The sequence below is a fragment of the Pinus tabuliformis genome, chromosome 8, assembly GCF_031772625.1.
Source record: "Pinus tabuliformis cultivar Carrire ecotype Pingquan chromosome 8, CPIR1, whole genome shotgun sequence".
Lineage (NCBI taxonomy): Eukaryota > Viridiplantae > Streptophyta > Pinopsida > Pinales > Pinaceae > Pinus > Pinus tabuliformis.
The window spans coordinates 949866315-949894144 of NC_142294.1; the positions used below are offsets into that span (position 1 = coordinate 949866315).

The 27830-nt window shown below is 35.2% G+C and overlaps 1 pseudogene; it reads left to right on the forward strand.

Moving 5' to 3' along the window:
* Positions 1-353: 353 nt before the first annotated feature.
* Positions 354-27629, forward strand: LOC149238623 (ubiquitin-conjugating enzyme E2 22-like; annotated as a pseudogene).
* The last annotated feature ends 201 nt before the right edge of the window (positions 27630-27830 follow it).

Here is a 27830-nt window from a genome sequence, read left to right on the forward strand (position 1 = left end):
CATTCTTTCGGGTGCCTCCGAAGTGATAAAGACCATGCTTAAATCCATGCGAAATCACAAAACGACTGTTGGATCAGATGGACAAATCGACGATAGAAAATCAGTGGGCTAGTTAGTGATCTGGGTGAGTGATGACCATTAGATCTGGAGAGAGGAGATCAATGGTGTAGAGTGAAACGCCTATTTAAAAAGGGAAAGTCAACGTGTGACCGACGTATAGAATCTTCTTGAACACATTTGATTGGTTATCAATTCACCAATAGTCTATTTTCTAGACGATCACCTTATTTTGATCAACCTCCTGCATCATTTTTGGTATCAGAACACATAGATTGAGTTTGACTGCAGTAAACATGCCGCCGAGGAGGGGAGCTGGCATAGGTCGAGGAAGACCTAAAGAAAATGCAGTTCTGCTGGAGGAGATCTGGAGTCTGCATACAAGGATGGACATAGTGGAGACAGCTCAAAGGAGAGCACCTGATGAAGGAGTTTCCAGTGCTGCAGAAGAATCTTCTGAAGAAGTACAAGAGGAGGAAAACGAAACTACCAAAGTTATTAAGATGTTGGCTAAAGTAGGTGGAAAACCAAAGGTGAAAATTCCTGTGTATGAAGGGAGTCTCAATACAGAAGAGCTGATGGATTGGATCAGTTGATTGGACAAATATTTTGATTATGAGGAGGTTGATGAAAAAAAGAAGGTGAAATTTGCAGTTACCAGATTGAAGGGTCATGCAGCTATTTGGTGGTATGAACTACAAACATCTAGAACAAGAAAAGGAAAGTCCAAGATCAAGCAATGGGACAAAATGGTGAGTAAAATGAAAGCTAAATTTATGCCAAAAGATCATCAATTAAATCTTTTCAAATAGTTACAGAATTTAAGGCAAAAAGGAATGTTTGTTAAAGAATATATAGAAGAGTTTTATAGATTGAGTATTAGAGCAGGACATGCAGAGGATGACATGGAGAAGGTAGTCAGATCTATCAATGGCTTAAGATATGACATAAAATATGAGATCAGCTTGCTGAGTCTAAAGACCATTGAAGATGCCTATCAAGTAGGTTTGAAGGTAGAAGAGAAGATGTTGAGGAAACAAAATCAAAGGAATAGAGGGAAAAGTTCAGTAAGAGGTAGAGGAACTACCAGACCAAGGTTTCAGCAACATCAAAGTGAAGCAAGAATTTCAAGTAGTAGACTACCACAGAGGGGAGATTTTAATAGAGGAAGATTTGCACCCAAAGGAAGAGGTCAAGGAAGAGATATTCAGTGTTACATGTGGAGAATGGGGACATGGATCATGGGACTGTCCTCATAATAGAAAAACCAGTCAAAGGAATGTGAATGTGGCCCAGGCAAAGAAAGAAACACCTCAAATTACAGAAAAGGAAAAACCCCCTGAAGTAGGAGAATCCATGTTGTTGAAAAGGGTATTGCTTAAGGGAGAGAAAGAGACCGGAGAACTAACTCAGAGGAAGAGTTTATTCAGAACTACATACAAATCCAAAGGTAAATGTTGTAAAGTGATAATTGACAGTGGAAGCACTGATAACCTTTTTTCTACAGAGATGGTGGACAAGCTAGGATTAGTGAAGACAGTACACCCTACTCCTTACAAAATGTCATGGTTGCAAAAAGGACATCAGATTATTGTGACAAAAAAATGAAAGGTATAGATACAGATTGGTACTTATAAAGAAGTGATATTGTGTGATGTAATGCCAATGGATGTATGCCATGTATTGTTGGGAAGACCTTGGCAGTTTGATCGGAAAGTTATTCATGCTGGGAGGAAAAATACTTAAACTATGGAGAAGGATGGAGATAAACATACATTTTTGTCATTGAAGGATGAAGCTGACAAAGGAGCACTTGGAAACAATGTTATGCTGATGAGTGGAAAGTAGCTATTGCAAGAGGTTAGAAAAGGTGAAGAAATGCATTTTTTTGTCATGGGGAGACCTAAGGTAATTTTGACTTCCACAAACTTAGATGATTTACCTGAAGAAATCAAAACTCTGTTGAATGATTTTGCTGATATTATTGTGGATGAGTTGCCAAATGCATTGCCACCAATTAGGAGTATTAGTCATCATATTGATCTAATATGAGGAGCAAGTTTGCCAAACAAAGCAGCATACAGATTAACTCCTCAAGAGAATGTAGAAGTTGGAAAACAAGTGCAAGAACTGGTCGATAAGGGACTAATCAGAGAGAGTCTTAGTCCATGTGTTGTACCTGTTATCACTCAGATTTTCCTTAGAAGTTATTGAAAGAAGGAAAGGATCCAAGGTAACCACAAACCAATCTTTTAGACTCGGGTGCTAGCCCACCTAAGTCCAGAGAGGGCTCTCTCTTTATGATTTAGCTATGTTTGAAAGGATTTTAGGCTAGTATTAATGTTCAGTAAGGTTGTTTTGTTTGAGAGTGGTGGAGTTCTGAAACAAATGGGAAACCTAGGCTTTTAGGCCATTGGGCTATGGAGTCAATCAGGGATTATTCACTGGATCAAGTCAAATTGCTAAGATAGGATTTCAACAGGCAGAATAACATAATAAAAACAAACTATGGGGCTTGAATGGATGATATTTCTTCTCAAAACTATAGGGAAATTAAGAATCCCCAAGTTAGGATTAGAAAGAGGAATGGAAGATAGGTCAACTAGTAGAGGGAAATTAAGAATCCTATACTAGGGACTTATTTAGAGAAAACTACAGGGATAGAGGAGAAATTAAGAATTCCTTTCTCGAGATAGTTTAGAAGAAAACATATAAATGGTAGACTGTTGATAGCAGAGAGCAATAAAGTTAATTCTGATATACTTTGACTATTTTACCATTTAGATTTCAGATGCATGAAACATTGAAACATATAGAAAACACATAAAATCACAAGGATAGAATACTTATTTGTGATCACACTGCACGAGAATCTGATGAAATGTCCTCAACTTTCATTCCTTTTCCAGAAAAAAATCCAAGTTTGATTACAAGAGCTTTATTAGCTTGATAGCATAGATATACAAAAATGTAATAGAATCCACACCTCAATACTTCGAATGGAGAAGTATTTATACAAAAATTACATCAAAAATATCTCATAGATATATGAAATTTATTCTAGGAAATACAAAATATCCTTTACAAAAATATAGAGACAGATGAAAAATTGATTACTACTATCCCTTTATTTATGCATGAGTTGGAGGTTGAAACTCGGATTTGCCTCTTATTGTTGCTGTGGTGATTATGTGCTAGATTTTTGTTTACTTTTTGCTACTGATACTCTTTATCTCTTTCTAATACTCTTTACCTGTTTACCAACCTTTACCTTAGAAAATATTTCTATTTACCTCTGAATTACCATAGTAAATTATAGGATATCAAGCATATTGGTCCACCATTCTTCATTTGGTATCTTCATCCTGGTCAATTTCCTATATATTTCGTCAGCCTCAGTGTGCTTTGCAAAATTGGGTTGGGCTGTGAACAAGTGTTTTACTTCATGCTCAATATAGAAGAGATTTTCTAAACCATCATACAACACTTTTCCAATTGGTAGTGCTTTCACTGTGGAAGAGCTGGCTTGACTTTTGGCTTGTTGGTGCAGTTTATCAATGTAGTCTACCTGAGTCATCAACTTGTCATTTATGACCAGTGGGTTTGGAAGTCCTTTATTCCTTAGAATGTCAAATTTTTCCATGAAATCATCTATGTCCTCTTGAATTCTTTGACATCTTCTTTCCAGGTTAAGCATCAAGTTCTTTTTAGTAAGGACTTTCTTCACTTCAAGGATAGTACTAGTTCAATCCTCAATCTCCCATTGTTCCAGTTGTTCCCTGCTTTTTCTATTCAAAAATTTGATCAATTGAGTTGCCTCTTCAGGCTTGTCTCCCAATTCTTCCCTAGTCTTTTGTATGGCCTTAGTAGCTAGTTTAACTAACTCAATCTGTTCAAAAATGATCTGAATAGAAGACCAAATATCATTGATGGAATCAATGATATTGGTCCATAAAATCTCTCTGATATCTCTTAAGGGATTTTCAAATGTTAAGTCCTTCTCTAATGTTTTTATTCTATCAGTCATCCTTCTGTTCTTTCTTTCTTCTTCAGTGTAGTTAATCTGTGATATCTCATAATTATGCTCCAAGCTAGTAACCATTTCTTTTAATTTTTGTATCTCAGTTGCTTGGATTTTCATTTCCTCCATGGACTTGATTAAGTCCTCTGTTTGCTTTGTTGAAGTTGTTGTTGTTTCAGAAGTACCTGTTGTTGCTGTTACTAGCAGAGCTGTTGCTGGAGGAATGTTGGGTGCCAAAGATGTTGCAATGGTAGATGGCACTGTTGTAGAAACCATGGGTACTACAGTCTGAGGCATGGTGGCTGACTCACCTTGTTTAGATTGCAAAGCTTTTTCCAACTCTTGTTCTGTTTCTTTTAGCTGTTCATTTAACTTAAGGACCAAGTCCATAAGTTCCTCCTCATTCTGTTTCTCAATGACTTCTGCAGTTTGTGGATGTATGAGGGGAGGGAGCTTGAGTTGTTTTCTGAGTGTAGAAATGTCTTCATTTTTCTTTTTTATCAAACTCTCAGCTGCCTTAACATCTTTGGGATTATGAACCAACTCAATCACTAGGTCTTCTAATGACTTTATTCTTGTGTCCTTAGCCTGAGAAGAGGCTTTTTCTAACTATAATTGTGCTGTAGTATTGCTCAAAGAATTTTGCAACTGATGTGCAATGATGTATTTACTAGTTAAAGTGGAATAGACCATCTCACCTGTTTGCTTGTGGAGCTCAATTTGATCAATTGGGTGGATATCTTTAGCAAGAACTTCAAAATTTGTTTTCAAATAATCAGCCATGGACTTTGGCTATTGTATTGTTGGCTTCAAAAAACTCATCTGCATCTTTCCCTCTTTGATATCAAATGCTTACATCAACCTTGTTTGATTTGTAGGAGCCATTTTCAGATATTTGGCATAGGTTTGAGCTTTGAGTTGCTCATTCCTAGCCTTAATATCTTTATACTTTTCTTTTAAATCATGGCTTGGCTCTGAAGCTACCTTTAGTGATGAAACTTCTACACTTTTTTGTCTACTTAGTGCCAATGTTTGAGAGGTAGTGGGTGTCTCCCCTACTAATGTTGTCTGCACTACAACATTCCTAGCCTTAATATCTTTATACTTTTCTTTTAAATCATGGCTTGGCTCTGAAGCTGTCTTTAGTGATGACACTTCTACACTTTGTTGTCTGCTTAGTGCCTGTGTTTGAGAGGTAGCGGGTGTCTCCCCTACTAATGTTGTCTTTAGTGATGACACTTCTACACTTTGTTTTCTGCTTAGTGCCTGTGTTTGAGAGGTAGCAGGTGTCTCCCCTACTTCTTGTTTCTTCATGTTCCTGCTCAGACAAGGGATTCAATCTTTGTATCTTTACATACACTTGGTCTAATGGCACTGAAGAAGGGCTAGCCTCATTCCTACTTCTTTTTTGAATTATCTCCTCATTAAGAGGGGTCTGCAATACTGGAGGGTTGCCCATATTTGTATCAGTTTGGGTCAACTCCTTAGAAATGCTTTGTGATCCTGAATCTTTCCCTTGTCCTGAAGTCTCTGGTTGGCCTAATGTCTCTAGATGTCTTGATGTCTCTAGATGTCGTGATGTCTGTGCACTATTCTCCTATGTTGATCTCTGTGAAGATTCTTCAAGCACCTGTACAAAGGAATCCAGATCAAGTTGTCTCTCCAAATCTTTCATAACATTTTCTATTTCAACTTGCTCACTATCTTGTTCTATAAGTGTTCCCTCCACCCATTCATTTTGATTTGCATACTATTCTATTTCTGGAATTCTATGATGGATATAGGGGGACAACTTATGCTTTTGTCTCCTGTCACTGATGAAGCTGTGAGGATCATAAGGCCAAATGAAACTCTTTTTCAGTCTCATTCTTTCAAGGATTTCCTCTGTTTTTTTCCCTGCTTTTCTGTTGTTACAAACAAATGGTCCTAAGTGATCCTTTGTCCTCAACTTAGCTTTCTTCTTAGCTTTCATAAAGTGGATTTCATCAGAGTTTATCATTTGCCTGTAGTACTCCAAGGAAAATCATCTCATGGGGACATATTTGGGCAATTTGTAGGGACGAAATTCACACCCATAAACTCTGATATCGGTATGGTTCTGGTAGAAGTACGAGTCACCAACCTTGTATTGCTTGGATAATTGAAAAATTATTTTGATATCATCACTGATTCTAGGAGGGGGACTTCCTATCAACATGGTAGTTACAGAATGGAAAAATTGATCAATAATAGCTATATAAGGGGAAGAAACTGAATAGTGAAAAATTGAAGTCCAGAAGACAACAGACCTGGGATTCCCTCTGGTGTCAAGTTTTTGGACAGAGAAAGGGAATTTATCAGACTGGTAGTAAAGAAAAAGATGATACAAGACTGTGGAATATTTAAAGACTCTCTCATTCTCTAATCTCATGAATTGGTCATGTATCTTGTTTGCAATGAATGAGGCATAGTCAAATTTAGCCACAGGAGGTTGACCAGGGGTAAAAATAGTTATGAAGGCTAAGGTCAATTCATCTACATACTCACTGGTGGTAAAACCTATAATGCAAGCAGTCATGGTAACAATATCTTTTCCCAAATCAGTGAAAAAGCATGACATGTAGGGAGGGGGGCCTTTTGGCATGTGCTTCTCATCAATGAAAGTATGACAAACTTTGATAATTTCAAAACTAGACATATTGGTAGATTTCTCAAGTAATTCTGTAATGGAAAGGGGAGTGAAGTTCTGGTTAGGCTGTAATTGCAACATCTCATTAATAGACTCGGTTGTAATGGTGAAAAGGATTTCTTGGTTAGGGGACATTACAACTCTCAGATTGGGGTTGTAATTTGCATGGAATTGGTGGACAATATCTGGGAAAATGTGAACAAAAGGGAATTAGTACTTCGGTAGATTTGATTCCCAAAGACCTATGTTATCAGAGTGGTTCAGATAGTTGTCTCAGTACCTGCAGTAGAATTTCAAGGGGATATCATCAAAAGTAAGGTATTTGATTTGAAAATCTTTATCGGCCAAGGGGAGGTAGTCCAAATCCCTGTGGGGAGTAGTGATTGGAGCAACGTTTAGGGAAATAGGAGCTTCCATCCTTGGTTCTTGTGTTTTCAAAGGGGAAAGTTGGGGGTTTTCAAGGAATTTCAGGAAAAACAGGTGCTTGGGGAAGTCTGGGGACTAAGAAGATAGCTTAATTGTACTGAATAATTTGGATTTATATCAATTTAGTGGAAGTTCAGCACAAAACAGGGTTTCTGAGAGGGAAATGTAGTAAATACCTATTTTTGGTCGATTGTCTAGACAAATGACTATAGTGAAGACTTTTCAGGATGCGCACAGTAGTCCGTAGTGGTATGGAGTTCAATAACTGATGGAGGCAGTTGGAAGTCAGTTGCTGGACTGGACGTACTCTGTGTGTGCATGGAAGGCAAAAGTTGCTTTCTCAGGAAAAAAGGGAAAACAATGAAAATTTTTGTTTTTATGCACAAAGTCAATGATTTTTGGCGGGTGAATGAAAATGACAGTTGGCAGCAACTGATTGATGGGACACTTTGTCATTTAGTGGAGGCAGCAAACGGAAGCGGTAATGGTTTTCATCGCACTACCTTTGGGAGGTTAGTGGTTTTAGCGGAGGGTCGCGCGATGCCATAGATCGAGTGACACGTAGCACCGGTGAAAATTCAAAACCACTCATATCACGTGGTTAACATTCAGCTCAAAGGTCTATGCGATATGGGCAAGAGCCATTGGATGTGGGGAGGTTAATCGGACGGTAGTCGACATCGCGAAATGGCGGGGAGCTAATGGAGGGGCCCGATTGTAATTAAAATGAATTTAATTACATCTGGGGTGATATAATTGGCGGAGAGGCTTTTAACTAATCCAGGTGATTAATTAATCCCTTTTTAACATGACAAGGGTTTAGTTCTTAACTAATCGTGGTTTTATTAATTAATTCAGCTCAATTAACTTTATTATGGTTTTATCTTCAAACCTCGGGGGCAGGATATTTATTTACTTTTGGGGTTTTTATTAATAATATATACGGGAAAGGGTAATTTCTTCAGGAGTTGAATAATAGAATTAAAAGTTAATATGAAATATGGAAAATAAATTGTGCTAAGTAAATGTTTCTAAAAATACATTCATCATCCAACATTATGACTTAGGCTAAAATTTGTTAGGGGGGTTTTATAAGGAACCATTTGTTTTTCCTAAATAAAATAGTGATTTTACTTAGGAAAAGCATTTGAAGGAGATGAGTGATTTATGGGAGTGAATTTAGATGAAGGGGCTTTAGCACTTAGGCCTTGCAAGTTATTGGGCTGAGGGTACTATCCCTCCAGAAGTAAAAGAAATGCTCTGAGCCCCTTTAACTTTCAGGTTGTTGGTGCCTTTAGTACTTATGGGGAAATTAGTAAAATTTGGGGGAAAATGAGTGAGGAAGTTAATTAGTATGACTTTTGTCCATGCTATAAATGTCTTCATTGTCATCCATATCTTTAAGTGCTTTTGATGATGAAAGTATATGACTTGATATCTGGATAATCATTCATCATGCATAATTCAACAACTAATCATCTACTTACCCTACCTACTTATCCTACCATTTTTCTTCTTTTATTAAGGTGCACTTAAACTGGCAAACCCTTATCAAAATTTTATTTTCTTTTACAATGGAAATCTGTCTAAGTTTATCCTTATTACATCCAAGGGCTCATATTGAACTGTTGAGCTCCTTTTATTCACTCTACCTATCTAATGATCTGCCAAGATTAAACAATTTGGTCAAATTTTATTCTCTATTTCTAAGCATGAAATTCAAAACATGGAATAACCAAGATTAAACTATTTGGTTACCATTTATTGTGGCATAAGTAACAAGTTGCACACAATCTTTATTATACAAAAAGTAAAATAGTAGTGGCATTTGGACTTGCACACCTTTATGGTCTTTACTTCTTTTTCTTTGGGGTTCATTTTCTTTCATTTTTTGACTTTTTTCCTTCTTTTTTACCTTTGATTTTTCTTTTAGGGAATACCCTCTTTACATTTTTTATTTTTATTTTTATTTTTTACAAATAGGGAAAACATTTGCAACAAGAAACGATATGTACATATTTCAGAGCTAAACCAAGTCAATCATGATATATGACACCTATTGGTATAGGAACATAACAGTACCAACAGTACTCAGTCCAAAGAAAGGAGGTGAATGACATATGTGTACAGATTCCAAAGCCATAAACAAGATCACTATCAGGTATAGGTTTCCTTTACCACGCATGGATGATTTGATATATTGTTTGAGTGGGTCAAATTATTTTACTAAAATAGATCTGAAGAGTGGATATAATCAAATAAGAATTAGAGAAGGAGATGAATGGAAGACTGCATTTAAAACAAACAATGGGTTGTATGAGTGGTTATTGATTCCTTTTGGACTCACTAATGCACCTAGCACATTCATGAGATTGATGAATGAAGTCTTGAAGGAATATGAAAGCAAGTTTGTTGTTGTTTATTTTGATGATATTCTAGTTTTTAGTAGAAGTAAAGAAGAACACCTAGAGCATCTTAAGTTGGTTTTAATAACTCTGCAGAAAGAGAAACTACTGATAAATCCAAAGAAATGTAGTTTCATGAAAGAAGAACTAATTTACTTGGGATTTGTAGTTTCTAAAGAAGGGTTGAAAATGGATCCAGAGAAAGTCCAAGCAATTTGGAACTGGCCTATTCCAAGGAATATATTTGAGGTAAGAAGTTTTCATGGTCTTGAAAGTTTTTATAGGAAACTTATCAAAGGTTTTAGTCAGATTTGTGCACAAATTCTTGAAACAATCAAGAATACTAATCAGCCATTTAAGTGGACAGAAGCAGCAGACAGGAATTTTAAGTTGTTGAAGAGGAAAATCACAGAGAAACCAGTTTTAGCTTTACCTAATTTTGAAAAAGTATTTCAAGTTGAAACATATGCTAGTGGAGTTGCAATTGGTGCAATTTTGAGTCAGGAACTGAGACCAACAACATACTTTAGTGAGAAATTAAATGAAGCTAAGAAGAAGTATTCTTCTTATGATAAATAATTTTATGCTATTGTACAAGCCTTAAAAAAATGGAGACATTATTTGCTACCAAAGGAGTTTATATTGTATTCTGACAATCATGCATTACATTTCATAAACAACCAACCAAAATTGAACCAGAAACATGCCAAGTAGGTAGAGTTTTTGCAGAGCTTTACTTTTATGATAAAACACACAAGTGGTAAGTCGAACAAAGTTGTTGATACTTTAAGTAGGGTAAATTTCATTATGCAAGAATTAAAAGTTGGTGTTGTAGGATTTGAAGAAAAGGTTGATATGTATAAAGATGATCCAAATTTCAAAGATATTTATACAACAATACAAAATCCAGTTGCTCATAACAAAAGTCAGTGGTTAGATTATCTTATCCAAGGAGTTTTATTGTTTAAAGGCAACAAGTTGTGCATTCCCAAATGTTCTATGAGGGAAAACATAATAAAGGAGAAACACAGTGGAGGATTATTTGGTCACTTTGGACAAGACAAAACCTTTGCTCAAGTAAATGCTTTTTACTATTGGCCAAAGATGCAGACTAATGTTAAGAGATTTGTTGAGAAGTGCAGGATATGTCTGCATGCAAAAGGGAGAAGCTAGAATACAGGATTGTACCATCCATTGCCAATACCTGACCGACCATGGGATGCAGTTAGCATGGATTTTGTTTTCGGGATACCTAAAACTCTAAGGGGAAATGATTCCATTTATGTTGTGGTAGATAGATTTTCCAAGATGGCACATTTCATTGCATGTAATAAGACTAGTGATGCAACACATATTGCTAATCTATTTTTTTCAGAAATTATAAGATTACATGGATTGCCTATAAGTATTGTGTCTGATAGAGATACAAAGTTTGTAGGGAATTTCTGGAGAACTCTTTGGAAGAAAATAGGTGCTAACCTTAGTTTCAGTTTAGCATACCATCCTCAAAAAAATGGACAGACTGAAGTGGTAAACAGAAGCTTGGGGAACATGTTGAGAAGTTTAGTGTATCAAAATGCTAAGCAGTGGGATTTAGCACTAGCTCAGGCTGAGTTTTCTTATAATGACACTCCAAACCGAAGTATTGGAATGAGTCCACTTCAGATTGATTTTGGGATGAATCCAAGAGGTGTGTATGAGCTCAAAAATTTGGGTAAGCAGGAGACAAGAAGTGCAAACGCTGAAGAGTTTGCAGAGCAGATGCAGAGACTACAAGAAGATGTCAAAGGCAGATTGCAGGAAAGCAATGGAAAATACAAACGGAGAGCTGATATGAAAAGAAGAGAGAAATAATTCCAAGTGGGAGATTTAGTGATGGTGTATTTGAGAAAATAAAGATTTCTTGCTAAGACTTACAACAAACTAAAAATGAAAAAGATAGGACCATGTAGAATTGTAAGAAAGTTTTCAACTAATGCTTATGAAATTGAATTGGCAGAGGGAATTGGAATATCACCTATCTTCAATGTTTCAGATTTGTATCCATACAAAGAGACAGAGACAAAGCTACAGAAGGAAACTACAGAAGATGAAGTTCAAACTTTGAACTGGGAAGAACAAATGCCAAAGACAGTTAAGAAGGAGGTGGAAGTTGTTTTGGAGAAAAGAGTATCCAAAAGAACCAGAGAAAATGTTTGTTTTCAATATCTAATCAAATGGAAAGGACAACTAGTAGAGGATGCTAGTTGGTTGACAACAACAGAGTTGCAGAAGTATGGGGTAAACCCTGAAAGTCTGAGGGATGATTATTTTCTTCCCCGGGAGTCTAATGCAGGAGCATCTGGACTTTGTGGCTAAATGAGTTAAATTTCACTGACCTGAGTGGTCAAAAGTCAGTTTTGGTAGAGAGGGTTGGATCTCTTGAAAATGATCATTACTTCATTATTGTAATAATTAGAAAATTATATTATTTTAGACTAAGGGATAAGTTGTTAGCATAGGTGTGTAATAGAGCTTAAGAATAGATATTTGATTGTTAGATTGATTAAAATAGAGATCGAATTGTTAGGGCAGTTATAATAGGATTTGACTCATAAAAGAGAATAAAATGTAATGGAAAAGGATTAGCTAAGATGATTGAGAATTGCGTGACAAGCGAGAGTTTGAGTGATAGATAGGGTTTTGAGATTGAGACAGAGTTCAAATAAATTGTTGTAATTGAGCTGAGAGGGCCAAGACTCTGTAACATCTATTATATTGAATAAATTGATTAAGTGTGCAAATGTGTGTTAATCCTAGTGCAGAATCTCGTTTACATTTGTGTATCTACGTTTTGAAATTTAACCAGGTATTTCCTTTGTTTTCATGCTTTAATTGTACATCTCATCGTTTATGTGTTTATCGTTAATCGCAGTCATTTAGCGTTAACAGGTAATCTTGGAATTAAGCTCTAAACATTGATTAAGCACTTTATTAAAGTTTAATTTAATGCACATGGGTTGTATTGGAAAAGCGGGAAGTGGTATATCGCGTGCCTTTCAAGTGGTAAGTGGTAATATTCCGAGTCCATGCGATTAGCTTGAGCGTTCAACACGTCGCAACCGGAGGAGAGGGAAAAACCACTTTTTCGGGTGCCTCCGAAGTGATAAAGACTGTGCTTAAATCCATGCAAAATCACACGACGACCGTTGGATCGGACGGACAGATCAACGGTAGAAAATCAACGGGCTAGTTAGTGATCAGGGTGAGTGATGACCGTTAGATCTGGAGAGAGGAGATCAACGGTGTAAAGTGAAGTGCCTATTTAAAAAGGGAAAGTCAACGCGGGAATGACGTATAGAATCTGCTTGAACACATCTGATTGGTTATCAATTCACCAATATTCTATTTTCTAGATGACCACCTTAGTTTGATCAACCTCCTACATCACCACCGATAGTACATTTTGAATCAAGGTGTTGCATCCAAATAGTAATATTTCTTCATGTTTTTTGGAGTTTTGAATTGAAAGTTCATACCTTGCTTCCCAACTCTTTGTTTTATAATAAACCAATATGCTTGTCAAATTTTACTTTTCGTTTTCATTTATTTATGTGCAAAAACAGATGGAGTTGTTTTATAAAATTGCTACCAGTGAAGAGAATTCTATCACTGGCTTGGTCAAGTGTCGAGAAGGTTGTACATTTGCTGAAATCCATGATGAAATTGTGGATGATGAAATCATTGGATACCCTTTTGATTTTATCCAGGATGGAATAACTTTAAATCCAAAGCAAGAGAAAAAATGGAAAGTTTATACAACACTTTTAGGCATCAAGAGGAAACTAGGCACATTTTATGTGGAAACAAAGTGTTCAAATGTAGTGGAAACAATACCAATCTTTGAAAACATTGAAGTGAATGTCGAGGGACCTATGCATAAAAAACCAAGAGTTGAAAATATGTCTTTGTGAGTGGAACAAACCATAGTTGTTGATCCTAGTGTATTGGTATATTGGGAAGAAAAAGTTAAAAGTTTAATGAAAGAGTTTGTTAATGAGAAAATTACTCTCAAACTATATTCAGAAAAGGGAGAATCTAAAATAAATATCCATTGTGAAATGTGTGCCATTGATTATGGAACAAGTGATGTATCCTTGGTAGCACGAACAACATACAACTTCAAAAACCATCATAGGAAAATAGGGTCCCATCAACAACACCTTTCAATGCCAAGTGGTAGTGAAATTCCTTTATGTAACGAAGTACAATAGACAGTGATGGTTGGAGATCAAGTTCATATTGATCAAGAAATCAAACTTCTAAATGATTTCAACAAGACACAAGAGACTAATTTGTTCAAGGTGGTGGAAGAAACACTTGCAAATAATAAGGACATGAAAAAAGTGAGAGTGGAATGTACATGATGCGATAAATGGTTTTGTTAAGTGCCGAAAGTGGTAATATTGTCTGTTCTCTAAATGAACATGTGAAATCAAAGAAGCACACTACTACTATTACTACAAATGAGGGTTCACGTGAGGAGATTGGACTAAGGAGTGGCACGGCTGGGAGACCCAAGAAGCCTACCAATGATAAGTCCCAACAAAGTTTGACTAGGTTCTTGATCCCGTTATCACCATCAGTATTACATATGGGTTCTACAAGTGAAAATCCCTCTACTTTAGGTGTGTTAATTAACAGTTTAGACCAAACTTGAATATGAATTTGTGTATTATTTTATTTATCATACTTCAAATTTATTTGTTTTTTATTGTGTTGTCATCTTATTATAGCTCAATTATCTCCCTTGTTACTACAATGTTGGGGGTATTGGTATCCTTATATTGATATAAATGGAGAGAGATTTCAAACAAAGGTCCCAATGGATGATCAAAGGGGTGGAAAATTATCGGCCATAGAGAAGCATACCAAGATCATGCTATGTTATGAGGGTATTGAATGTCATATTGATGGTACATATAGGCATATTCATTTCCAGAGAGCTTCTGAAACAGGGATCCCATTTGATTCATTAACATGCAGATTTTGTAAGTTGGTTACAAAATGTGATGACTTCAGGATGAAACTATATCGTGAATCATTGTGCACCAATAAAAGAAGTGAATGAGACACTGGAAAAGCTAGAAGACTAGACTATTTAACTCAAAATGAACTTAAGAATGCTGCAAGGGTTACAAATGCTAACCATAGATCAACAATGCGAGCTCTTTGGTGGGAGAGGACAAAAGTTACTACATTCTCTATTAGAATGAGATCCCTAAAGGAAAAGTTATTTGAATTGACAAAAAGGAAGGATGTATTTAGGTTTTGCAAGGATATGTGTGAGGCACATAAGCAAGGAAACTTACAAGGTAAAGATACAGTTTGGGAATTTGTCAAGGATATCTTTCATAACTTGATGCATGCAAAACCAGGGAGAAGGTATAGTACATCCACAAAATCCATTTATGAGACGATCAAGTTATGGGGAGGTCCTAGAATACATAGCTTTATTAGCTTAAATCTGGATGGTCCTTCAATATCTACGACTTTAAGGCAAGTTAGAAAGTCATTAGCATATATCCCAGGGGAGCACGAGTAAATTTTTGAGGCATTTGGAAAAGTCTATGCTTCTTATAAAGCCAAGCATGGTATAGATGGCCCAATTCTTGTATTGCTTGTTGAAGATGAAACATTTGTGAAAAAATATGTTAGGTGGGTAGCAAAAATCGATATAGTGGTGGGGTTTTATGGTATGAAAGAAGAACATCAATTCCAATCACATTTATTGGTGAGAGTTGGTGAGGGAACTGTAGGATAGATTCTTTTAAGAACAATTTTATTGGCCATTATGCATGTGTTATTATTGCAAACCCTTTACATGAAAAGCTTCCTCATTTGGTTGTGGTTGTTCATCCAATATGCAATAGGTTCAATGCAAATTTTGTTTATCAACAATGGGAAAAGGTAGAATCTATGTGGAAGAAACACTTGGAAAATAATCTGGGACCTATTGTTGGTCAATTCTTGGATGGGGATAGCATAAGAAGGAAACTTATGTTGAAAGATTATTATTCAACTTTAGGTCTTTGATATCAAATTCATTGAAGGGTGGAGGCTAACCGAATTGTACAATGGTTGCAATGTAACAGGATTTCATGACCAATATTACATCCACAACGACAAAAAACTAGTGAATCCTTTGTTTAGCGGTCAACGAGAATTGGTTTTAGGAAATGAGTACATAAGTTTTGGTCATGTTAGAATGGTTTATCACACTTTTAAATTGGATTATCAAAAGCTTAAGGGTTAATATATAGAGAGGATGGATCGACAAAATTGGGGATCCGCACAATGCATTGCTTCAAGGCATATTCATAGGTGTTTGAAAGAGTTGATAAGTAAACCAAGTGGAAAGTTAGAGAGGACACTAGCTACAGAGACTTATCTAATGATTGTTGTTGACTACATTGACATATTTATGTCTCATAGTTTGACCCTTTGGGAAAGGGTGTGAAATGCTTCACGAGTTCATCATTTCTTCACATTATGGTTATGTTGGGTACATAAACAATCTCATACTAATGTCAACATAAATTTGATCAGCAGAGAGGCATATCAATATGTGAAAATTTCTTACCATTTTGCAATTTTGTTGATGAGATTGTTCCAACATCATTACTCTAACTTGCCATGTGTTTTGCACTTTACTGGATCAGATGTATGTAATAACTCCTTTAGTAAATTTAGTGGGATGGTTGGAGTGGAGAGGGACTATGATTTCACTAACTTGCTTCATGTTGATGGAACCCTTAATAGAGTTGTTGAAGAAGAATCAAATCCCCAAGGGATTCATTTTAATAAATATCATGAGAAGAAAGAAAGCATTTGGAATATATTGCACCAAGAAACAATATAAAACATTGACATATTGTCGCAATATGATTCAATATCCATAGACACTAAAATTGTAGAAGCCCTTAAGATTGGATTGAATGATGCACAAGACATTTTAACAACTCTTGGAATGCAACCAAAAAATTACACTCAATCTTCTTGGTGGGTTAAACCATGGACAAAGGATCAAAATTATCCAACATTCCAAAGTGTGGATGAAGTAGTTGATGATTCTCCAACGAGTTGTTCCAACTCTATATTCCAATCTTCATAATCATTGGTACACAATGAAAGTGAACTGCAAATAATGCAAAGTGAGTGGATACATGAGTTGGATGAAATTTTAGATTCCATTGATGAAAATGTAAGAAAAATGATAAAGATAGTGGTGGATCTTGATGGTAAGGATATGTTTAAAGCATGTTTGGTTAGTCAGTTGAATGGAAATCTGACATTATCCAAAGATAGGTTGACAAAAATGAGAAATGGGGTCTACTTTAGGCGAGATGGAAAGGCTCCAAAAAAGGGTGTTTCAATTGCCTTTGGAATTGGATCAGATTGTGGCGTGTTGTTTGAAAGAAACTCAATTACCCACACTAGATGTACTACAAGAAAAGGTGTTCCTCGAAGTACAAAAAAAGGTGTTTCTTGTGGAGCGTGGTACATTGGAAGGATTCAATGAATAAGGAAGAAGGATGGTAATAGGGTGTTTGATTACCATAATGGCATTGACCTTTTGGATAGATTAGAAGGCATTGAGCTTCAATTATGTTGGTATAGTAGAATAAAGGGGCATCGCTTGTATAAGTATGATTTGACATATCATTCTTTTGTACAACTTGAATATGTTATAGCAATCACAAACTTATCATACAATGCTAGGAATGATACATACAAATTAGAAGAAAGTGATTACAAAGTTTTTTCAGATTTTGTGAAGAATTTGAACAAGGTAGATTTTCAAAACATTCTACTTTATCTTTCCTTATGTATTTCCACATGTTGGATCATTTATAAATCATTTTGGTTGTATTTTTGTTGATTTGTTTGTATGAATCTGATTTTGATTTTGTACTTGTTTATTTTAGGTCTAGTGGATGGTTCAAATGCGAATGTTCGAGATAACTTAGCCTTTTTTTGCTACCTACTTTCTGGTGTGAGTTTCTTTCACTAGTCATTCATATTTTTGTAGTTGTGTTTAATTCAAACATTAATTTGGTATTTCCTCCATAAAAACAATAAAATTACATACCTATATAGCTATATGTACCCCTTACCTCAACACATATATAAAATTTGGAGATAAGGGTACCCCTTACCTCAACACTTATGTTGGATGCCATCTATTGTGGTTCCTCTAAAGTTGGTCCATTTAATCATGAAAAGAAAGAAGAGGTGGTTCCTTTTTCATGAATATGTTTTACGGATAAGTATGTGGTTCTTCTCACTGATGTTAATGTTTTCCTTGAATTTTTAGATTAATGGTTCACTTGCTAGAAAGGATATCAAGGATCTAATGGTACGAGCTTCAATCAGGATGGTTTTTGCTCACTCAAGTCAATAGATTTACACAGAACAACATCTAACACATGAAATGAATTTTATTTTGAATGTTTATGTGTTAGTTGGCTTTCCTGTTTTTTAAATTGGACATATAAATCAGAGTCTGTAGTTCAAATTTTCCATCAAAGTCTTTTTGGAAGTATTTATATTTTGGTCATATGCATGGGGTCTACAATTGTTAAATTGCACTTGGTTATTATTGACAATTGAGTCCTTAATCATCTTTTCGGCATTTCCTTTCAGTGCTTTCACTAAACGACATTAACATTAATTAGTATCTATAAAGGCTTTTGGACATGTGATGTAGTTTGTTTTTAAATTGTTTGCAACTTTATTGAGATATGTGCTTCTGGTAGATTGGAAGGGTGATGGCACTTTTATTTCTTATTTTTGCCTACATTGATATATATGTGTTTGATGGGCCTTGCAACATGTGTGTTTGATCCGAGGGGTATTTTACAGCGAATGGTATATGATTTTTTGCAACTTTTGGATTGACAAGAATTTGATAGGGTGAATGGTATGCAAATTTTGATTGATTTTATTTTTCCAAAGAAAGAATGCATAAGTTTCTATTTCATGGTTTGGAAACAGAAAATACATAGAAAAGTGCTTATAGCATGACATATCACCTCCAAAAAGGAAAAGAAGGCCACTTGGTGGCCACTTTTCACAAACTTTCATACAGAATATACCTGTGATCTCTCCTGAGAACACAACTAGAAGAAAAAAATATGCATTGATGAGCGAAGCAGGTTGTCAATGGGAGGTGATGCAAAGCTAGTTCCTAGTGTTATGTTTCTTATTGGTCTCTCCATTATCCCAAAATCTCCAATATGACTGGTAAGCTTTTAGAAATTTTTAATTCTTACATTAAATGATATGAACTACATAAGCACTTTGAAAGGGCACTTCTGAATCAATTTGAATATCACACTTTGAATATCATGTAGTTCGGACCCTTGTTACAGGGAACTTATAAATCAATTTGAAAGGGTCTTGGGTCATTATGAAATGATTTATTTTATGAGGTTAATTTGTATCTATCTTGCATTTCCTTTTGGCTCATTTAAGGCATAGACTAGCCCTTTCCCGAGGCCCTTCTTGACCTTTTTGAGAATCCCCCCCCCCCCTGTCTGAGGCATATTTGTATTACTTTCAAGCCTTTTCTGGGACCTATTTGGGACCTCTTCTTGGGAGACCTCTGTAGTATTTGAACTAAGTCTTTTTAGTGGCATTTCTATGGAAAAAAATTGGGACTCTTCTAAGTGAAGTTGGAGGACATTATTGTGTTATCTCTCTATGGTTTCTAGACTAATATGATGCTTATTTAAGCCTATGTTTTGGACTCTTCTGAAAGTAATATATATCTATTAAAAAGACCTCCAAGGGAGATTGTTTGTAGCCTTATCCTCACCCTTTGTAAGATTTATAATTTTTGCCAAATTTGAAGGGTTTGTTGAGCTATATCTAGATCTCTCTGGAGTTTCATCTAGGACTGATCAAGGGCTTATTCAAAGAAATAATAGAATCCTGTAAGGAAATGATGGCTATAATCAAATCATGTCTTTCTTCTGAAACCGTTACAAGAAGTCTCTTATTGGCAATCTCAAGAGAAGATCTCTCTTCACTACTGGTATTGGTGTATTTTCTTAAATTTCAATTTGATTTTATGTTTTTCAATAATTATTATTATATCAAAAAGTGTATTATGTACAGTTTTAATTACTTTCTATTGCCTTCCATGAATTGAATATTTTTGTTATCCACAATGTTTGACTATTTCAAGGTCATCTTGTAGTCATGTCCTAATATTTACGTATTTCTTAGCTATTTTTACACAGTAAATGTTGGTGCAATAGAGAGCATGGGACTTCCATCCCAGCAACATGTTATCTATAGGTGGATGTGGCAACAGAAGGTAGATGTGTATTACTAACCATATTTTGGTTAGTTATTTGGAGTATTACTAAGAATAACTTGCTATTGAATATAATAACTATACCTATTTTCTTTTGCCTTTATGGCACCTTGTTGACTCTCTATGCATTGTATCTATGGAAACTTCTTTTCTCTTGAAAATGGTAGGAAGAATCCATAATTATCCTTTTACAAGTGTTGGTGGGGAGGTGAACAAATTACAAGTATTTGTTGATAAATTTATCCCTTCGTTGAACAATTCCAAGGTATGTAAAAGTGTTGTTGGGACATTGTAATTTTATTTAAGGTTTTAAATTTAAATTTATTATTGGTTTGAACTTTGTACTAATAGACATATGTTCTTGGAAGGCTTCTTTAGATAAGTTTCTTCTTGGAGGTGATTTTATCACTGTTGACTTCCACAAAGAATTATGCACATTTATCATTTCAAAACAAATGGAGGAAGTGGTGTATCAAATCTTTTTGGTGAAAAAGGAAATGCAAGAAGATGTTTCAGCATTAGTTGAAGAGTGCACTGGAGAAGATAGTTTAATGCCCACCTTGAGTCAGATACCAGACCTCCTTTTTCTGGGATTTTCAACAAGTGATATTTTTGTGCTTACTACAAGACAATTTCCCTAATATTTTTGTGCTTCCACCATCACTTATATGTGACATTAACTATAGAATGAAATTGTTAATAGTTTATTCTACCATATAAACTGATTTTTTTCTCAGTAGTGTATATTCTTCTACCTATCTCCTTTGCTTATGTGTCAATCATATCCATCCATGATGAGTATTCCTGCTAACCCTGCACACTTCTCTTGTACAATGATTGGTGGCATTGGCAAAAGTGTTCACATAAATGCCATAAGTTGGCAATGCAAGTGAAAACTTAAAGGAGAATGTGGGGGCCTAATACAAAGGGTCTGGGTGCTTAATATACATGAAGTGAGGTTTTGAGCCCCGTGTTTCACTTCATCAAATTTGAGAAATTCATATCATCTACTGGTCAACCTTTTTATAATGACTCTGCAACCATTGACTAATAATGAGCTATAATTTAATTAAATAGGAATACCCAAGTCAACAGTCCACCCATGTTAAGTACTCATAATGCCTTACATTATCAAATCAAAATTGTCATTACGTCACCTTGACCTCTTTCTCTTTAGGTAAAATCTAGGGGAGAGAGACCGGTGTGTATGTTTATGCTAACCCAAAATATTTGTTTATCACAAATTTGAATCTTGGGTCTCACCAACACAGAGAGAATTTGAAACCTGATTTTCACTGCCATGAGATTAAAATAAAATACAAGAGATTCTTTACAAATACAATATTATTCAACGCATAGATAAATTTTTGCATGATTACATGAATGGTTTCTCGAAAAATGGTCCAACCAAAACATCATAGGCATGCATTATAATTTATATGAACTTTGCAATGTTAAAAGTGACATAGACCCAACTCAGTGGCACAAAGAACAAGTGAAACCAAATAATTTCCAGAGCATGTAGTTGTATAAGTGCATTATCTACATCATCACACATATAATGTAGAATTTTGTGTATCTTATTGATACGCTAGCAGAGGTCTTGATCGAGGTTAAAACTCAAGGGAAAAAGATGAAAGGATTTATCATCTCTAATCAATGTATAAAGCCATAATACAATGGCTATTGGCTCTAATCCTCATTCATGAATGCAAATATTTCATGCTCATATGTTCCAAAGACTCATATGCTCCACCCAAAACCATTCATATCAATCCCCCATTCCTTGGAGGATATAGTGGTATAACCATTGGAATTCAAGTCCAACTCCGCAACCAGTTTGACAATTTATTATTCTCATTGTAATGTGTTTTATTTTAATTCATATAAATTTGGTTGCCTCAGGAATTTGGCTATTTTCATGCGTAGATAGAGCATTAGAAAAGTCTGACCATTTTTATGCAAAGATAGAGTACTAGAAAAGGCTAAAGTTGTTGGCATAAGTTGAAGAACAAGCACTCCGTTCATTCACATGCTTCCTTTTCTTCCCAAAGAAACGATTGTCATTTTCTTATGCTTGTACTATTTCACTAGTAGCCTTCTCATTCAAAATGGTTGAAGAGTCCTTGGTCCTTAAAAAAGGAGAAGAAATACTTTACTTTCTTCTCTTGATAATTCTTGCAACCTCGTATCTTTTTTCATTTCTTCCTACAAAAACTACACTATTGTATACCATATGCATATCTTGACTGTTTTTTGTAGAAATATTCATTGAACTCGCATTCGAAGTGAGGGAACTATATCCAGACTAGTCTGCAACCTTGAATTATTCACCGAAAATTTCAGATTCCAGAAATAGACCTGATATTTTAGTCAAAGTAGGGAAAGTCAAATTAGAAAATGTAGATTTAAAAACATTCACTTTTCAGTCTTGAGGCCTTCTCAAAAAAATTTGAACAAGTAACTTCCAATCCAATTGACCCCAAGTTGTAACTTGCGAGAGTTTCCCCACTTTCTCTAGAACTAACTGCAAAAACTTTCTCTATGCTTTGATACGAAGTTGCAAGTGTCTATGGACATGCTTAAAAGAGAGGCACACAATCAACGTGACATTTTAAGTTCATGATTCTCTATAGCATAGCAGAGTCATGTGCAATGAATGAAAGCCAAGATGGGAATTATAGCCCTTAACTCTAGTGGTTTGCATGACCTTCTTTGTACCTCCATCTGCATCCACAAGGACTATATGGTCTACAATGTGTTGAGATACAAAAAATAATTTTAGCTAGATATTCCTTCTCTTATTGCATCGTTAGTATTAGAAATAAAAGATCATTTGGAGAGGCTAAAATGGTATAGGAACCATAAACCCGAGGCATGGTCTCTAACAGAAATAAACTAAAGCATAGTTGTGACTCCCCTCAATCCTGACAAAATTGAAAACCCTTTTTTATAAAAACACCTTAGAGACTTTGTCAAATCCAAACGGTGTTGTTTAAACTAATTTTCTTCTGTAACCTGGGCATTTCAAGGCCTTATCCTTGCATCTTTGGAATCTCTCCTCGCTAAAAGCCATTGGAAATGCAATTGGGAAATTTTACTACAGGTGCCCAGAAACAGAGGAATATGCCAAAACCACCTATGCACGCATCTGTGTGGAAATGGAATTCAGCGCCCGATTCCCAGCTAAAATAAACCTAACAAGTAAATACTATGTGTGGAACCAGAAACTTGATTATGAAAGTGTCCTCTTCAGATGTCGATCCTGCTTTGAGATAGGCCATCTAGCCAAAAATTGCCCAAAAGCCTCCTAGAAAAATTCTGCTAGGAAAAACCACCACAGATCTACATGGTGGGAAGGAGCACAAAAAGAACACTACACTGTCATCAAAGAAAAATACTCTATAGAAGATTCTGAATCACAAGAAATCGAGCAAGAAAGAAACAACTCTAAAGACAAGCAGGGAGAAAGCCCCACCCAACAAATCAACAGTTATGAGGATTTGAATACTGCACAAAATAAATCTTCATTTAACAGCAAAGCAGATCTCCTAGACCAAAGTTCCAAACTTCTTCTCTGACTATCTTCAAAAGGACAAACACAATAGATCGCGAAGCTAAGACACCAATCTCCCAAGAACCATAAGAGATGAAGGAGATGCAAGATAAAGGAAGTTGGAAGACCGTAGAGAAAAAAAAGAAAGCTACAACACCAATCTCGCCAAGAAAGACGAGGAGCCAGATAATTAAAAACTAAGAAAATTATAGGTCCGATAGACCAATTTGGTCTCAGTGGACGTTAACCACCATCATCATCATCATCATCATCATCATGTTTATCAAACTAGTTTTGTCAAATATAACAATATGTATCTCAAAATTGATTGATGACAATACCTAGGTAGATTTGACATGACACAATGCAAACATTATTGCTAAAAGGAAGGACACTTTACCAAAGAAAAAATATATGAAGACAATTTGCAGAAACCTTTTGGTGAAATTCCACCGTCGCTTATATGGAATTGGAAGTACATAATCCATTTGTTAATAGCTTTTTTCACCCTATAAAGTGACGTTTTCTTAGTTTGGAAATTCTTCTATCTCCTTTGTGCTTACATGTCAATAATATATGTTTGTGATGAATATTTATGTTAACCTTGAAAACTTCTATCATACCGTGATCGTTGACATTGACAACAGTGTTCCTATAAATGTCCTAATTTGCCAATGCATACTTAAAGGAGAATGTGGGTGCATAATAACCATTGAGTGAGTGTCTAATAAGCATGAAGTAAATTTTTAAACCCTTAGATTCACAGACTCAAACTTGAGAACTTTTTGTTATGATTAAATAGGAAACAACTTGCCCACGTTAAGTACTCACAATGATTTTCATTATCGAATCAATATTTTTGTTATCTTACTTTAGCCTTTTTATGTTTGGGTAAAGGCTAGGGAGCGAGACCTATGTGTATGCCCATGCTAAACCAGAATATTTGTTTAAGGGGAATTTGAATATTGAGTTTCACCAACACAAGATTAAAAAAAAATACAAGAGATTCTTTACAAAGGCAATGTTAGTTGGTGGATACATAAATTCTATCATGCTAACATGAATGTTTTTTTTGGAAGATATAGAAAACCAAACTTCTCAGGCATGTAGTGTAATTTATATCAATTTTTCAATGTTAAGAGTAGCCTTGACCCAACCTAGTCATACAAAGAACAATCGAACACAAGTAATTTCAAGAGAATATAGTTGTATATATTTGTGTTATTTACATCATCATACATCTATAGAATGGTTCCTATCCTGTTGGTATGCTAGAAAAGGACTTGATCAAGGTTGAAACTTAAGGGGAAAAGTATATAGCATCTCTCATCTCCCAGTAATGTACAAAGCCATAATGCAATTGTCATTGGGTTTGAATCTCATTCACGAATGAAATTACAACTTTCTCATATGTACCAAATTCTAAGCTATGTTGATATACAATGCTCATCTAATTCACCCAAACCCACTCACATCAAGCCCCCTTTCCATGGAGGATATAGTGGTATAACCATTGGAATTCAAGTTCAATTCCACTGCCATTTTGAGAATTTATTATTCTCGTTTGAGCATTTTTAAACTTGATTCGTATAAAATTTGCATGCATAGATAGAGCACTAGAAAAGCTTGATTATATTCATGTAGAGATAGAGCACTAGAGAAGGCTGATTATTTTTACGTAGAGATAGAGCACTAGAAAAGGTTGATTATTTGTATGGAGAGATAGAGCACTAGAAAATGCTAATGTCGTTTCCATGGGTTGAACAAAAAGCATGTCATTCATTCACAAGCTTCCTTTTTCTTCAGATAAAGGATTGCCATTTTCTTCTGTGTGTACTATGTCACTAGTAGACTTCTCATGCAAAATAATTGAAGAGTCCTTGGTCCCAAAGAAACAAGAAGAAATATTTTCTTCTCATGCTAATTCTTGCAGCATCATATCTTTTATTATTTCTTCTTTCTAAAACTACACCATTGCATCATATGCATACCTTGATTGTTTTCTACCACCAACCTACAAATTTTTTGTAGGGATCTTCTTTGAACTCTCATTCTTTGAATTATGTTACTATTGTACACATTTTGCACCCTGATACAATTGGTCAATATGGATAGGAATGAACATGTGGCCCCTTTATCTTGTCATGGCCAGTGGTCTTTATTCCTTAACTATGTTATCTGTTCTTTTTTCTTTCCACATTCCTTACTAAAGTTTTCATTCTCAAGTCTTCATGGTAAATGACAGTTGTGAAATTCCATCTTCCCTGTGAGATAGGGAGGTTCCATCTACCAAATTAGCAAGTGGATGTTTTAAGCCATTACTACAAGTTGAATTTTAGGTAATTGTATTAGTGGGACATGGTAAAAATCCTGACCCTGCTGATGGATGATGGGGCCTTTTAGCTTATTATAGATACTCAATTATCTCTAGTAGAGGTTTTACTACAACTAATTGGCATATTATGAATGTTTCCATCCCTTTTTCTCCTCATGCATAGATTTTTAGCATAAATTTGTTTATTTTTTAGTGCAAGGAAGTCCCTCTTCCTTTCAAAAGTAAAAACCTTACATCAGTAAATAGTTGGGGCCTTTCATCTCTTACTCGACCTTGATGTGCTTTCTATTACCATTTTCCTATACATAAATAGCTATTATTAATTGCTATATTGTGAATGTTTATGTTTTGTCTTTACCAATACATAGATTTTTGGCATATTTTGGTTTCTTCCGCACTGCAAGAAAATCCCTTTTCCTTTCATCTCCTCAATGCTAGAATTAAAGGTGCAGAGTTCTGATTAGTCTTCAATTTACACAAGGTAAAACCCCAACATCCTGGACAACGGTGAAAATTGCATGTATATTGTTATATTTCAAGTTGCTCACGATCAGTTAATATGGATTTTTTCAAGCATAAATTTTTGTGATGCTTTCCATTTTGAAGTGGATCTTCATACATAAATACATATACATCTTGTGTTATAGGCTGAAAACGAGAACCTCCCACCCGTGGTGATAAATGAAATTGCAAAGGAGCAGAAGAGTCTTGATGAATCACCACATGGAGGTATAAAAGTGGTGGTGAATGATGACAGCTCTTTCAATCACGGTTGTGAATATTGAAGGACCAGGTACATTCTAAAAGAATAATCCAGAACCATGTAACATATTTTGGATGTTCTATGCTTGAAAAAGGGATCATTGTTTCATATTACATTTACTTAAGCATCTGAATTCATTTTTTTTGCACGGTTATTACTAGATTTTTGGAACATGAGCTATATTTACATTTATTGATTTTTTTTTTTACAGCTATCACTCCATATGAATTTTGTGTTTTTCGAATGAAACTGGTTCTAACACGTGATTTTCCAAACTCTCCTCCCAGAGGTAATTGTTGATCCTTATAATCATGCTTCATCCAATTTACATTCTCTTAAATGGATATTATGTTTTCTTTAGATGTTGAGTTGCCTATAGGACATTCTTTTTGTTTTTCTACTTACTGCTTATCTAAATCATCAAGTATATAAGGGGGATGCATGACTTGTAAAAACTGAGAAATAAACTTTGGTGTATTTCAATAGTAATGATTGGCTTGGAATGCATGGTATTTTTTCACAAAAATCTTCCACCCTAATATTGCAAGAAATGGAGAGATATGCGTCAATACTCTGAAGAAGGATTGGAATCCAACCCTTGGACTGTGACACATTCTTCTTGTATGTGTTCATCCACTTAACAATTTAGCTTATTTATGGGTATGATGTGCTTATGTTACAAGAGGTACTGTGTGCTTATGTTACAAACAAAATATATTGATATGGGTTTATTTTTCAAGCTCTATACAAGCAATCATGCTTTGAAACCCAAATTGAAGAGTAAAGTGGCAATTTCAGAGTCTACTGCTTTAAATGAAGGGCCAAAAGATACCCTTGTGACCTCTCCTACCCACTTCTACCATGCACAACAAATAGGAGAATAATATTCAAGATCCAAGAATAAATGTCGCTTCAACAGAAGCTATAGGAGTTGGTGCATTAACAGTTCATAAGAAGAAGGATCTAGCTTTTACAAGAGTGCACATTGATAAGAAAAAACTCAATGCAAGGAAGAAAAGTCTTAAAATATCATAGAACTTTAGCCCTTCTTATTAGTTATTTGAGTCTTTTAACTGGTTATGTTACAAAGGTGAGCTAATTTATTCTATGAAATTAAAATGCATTGATGCTTTGAGGTCAGATTGAGTATAATGTATTTAGAACCTGAAAAGGTTTGGTCTCAGAATTTTTGGGAGCCAAAAATAGGGTACGTGAGATATAGTTAATAGAAACTAC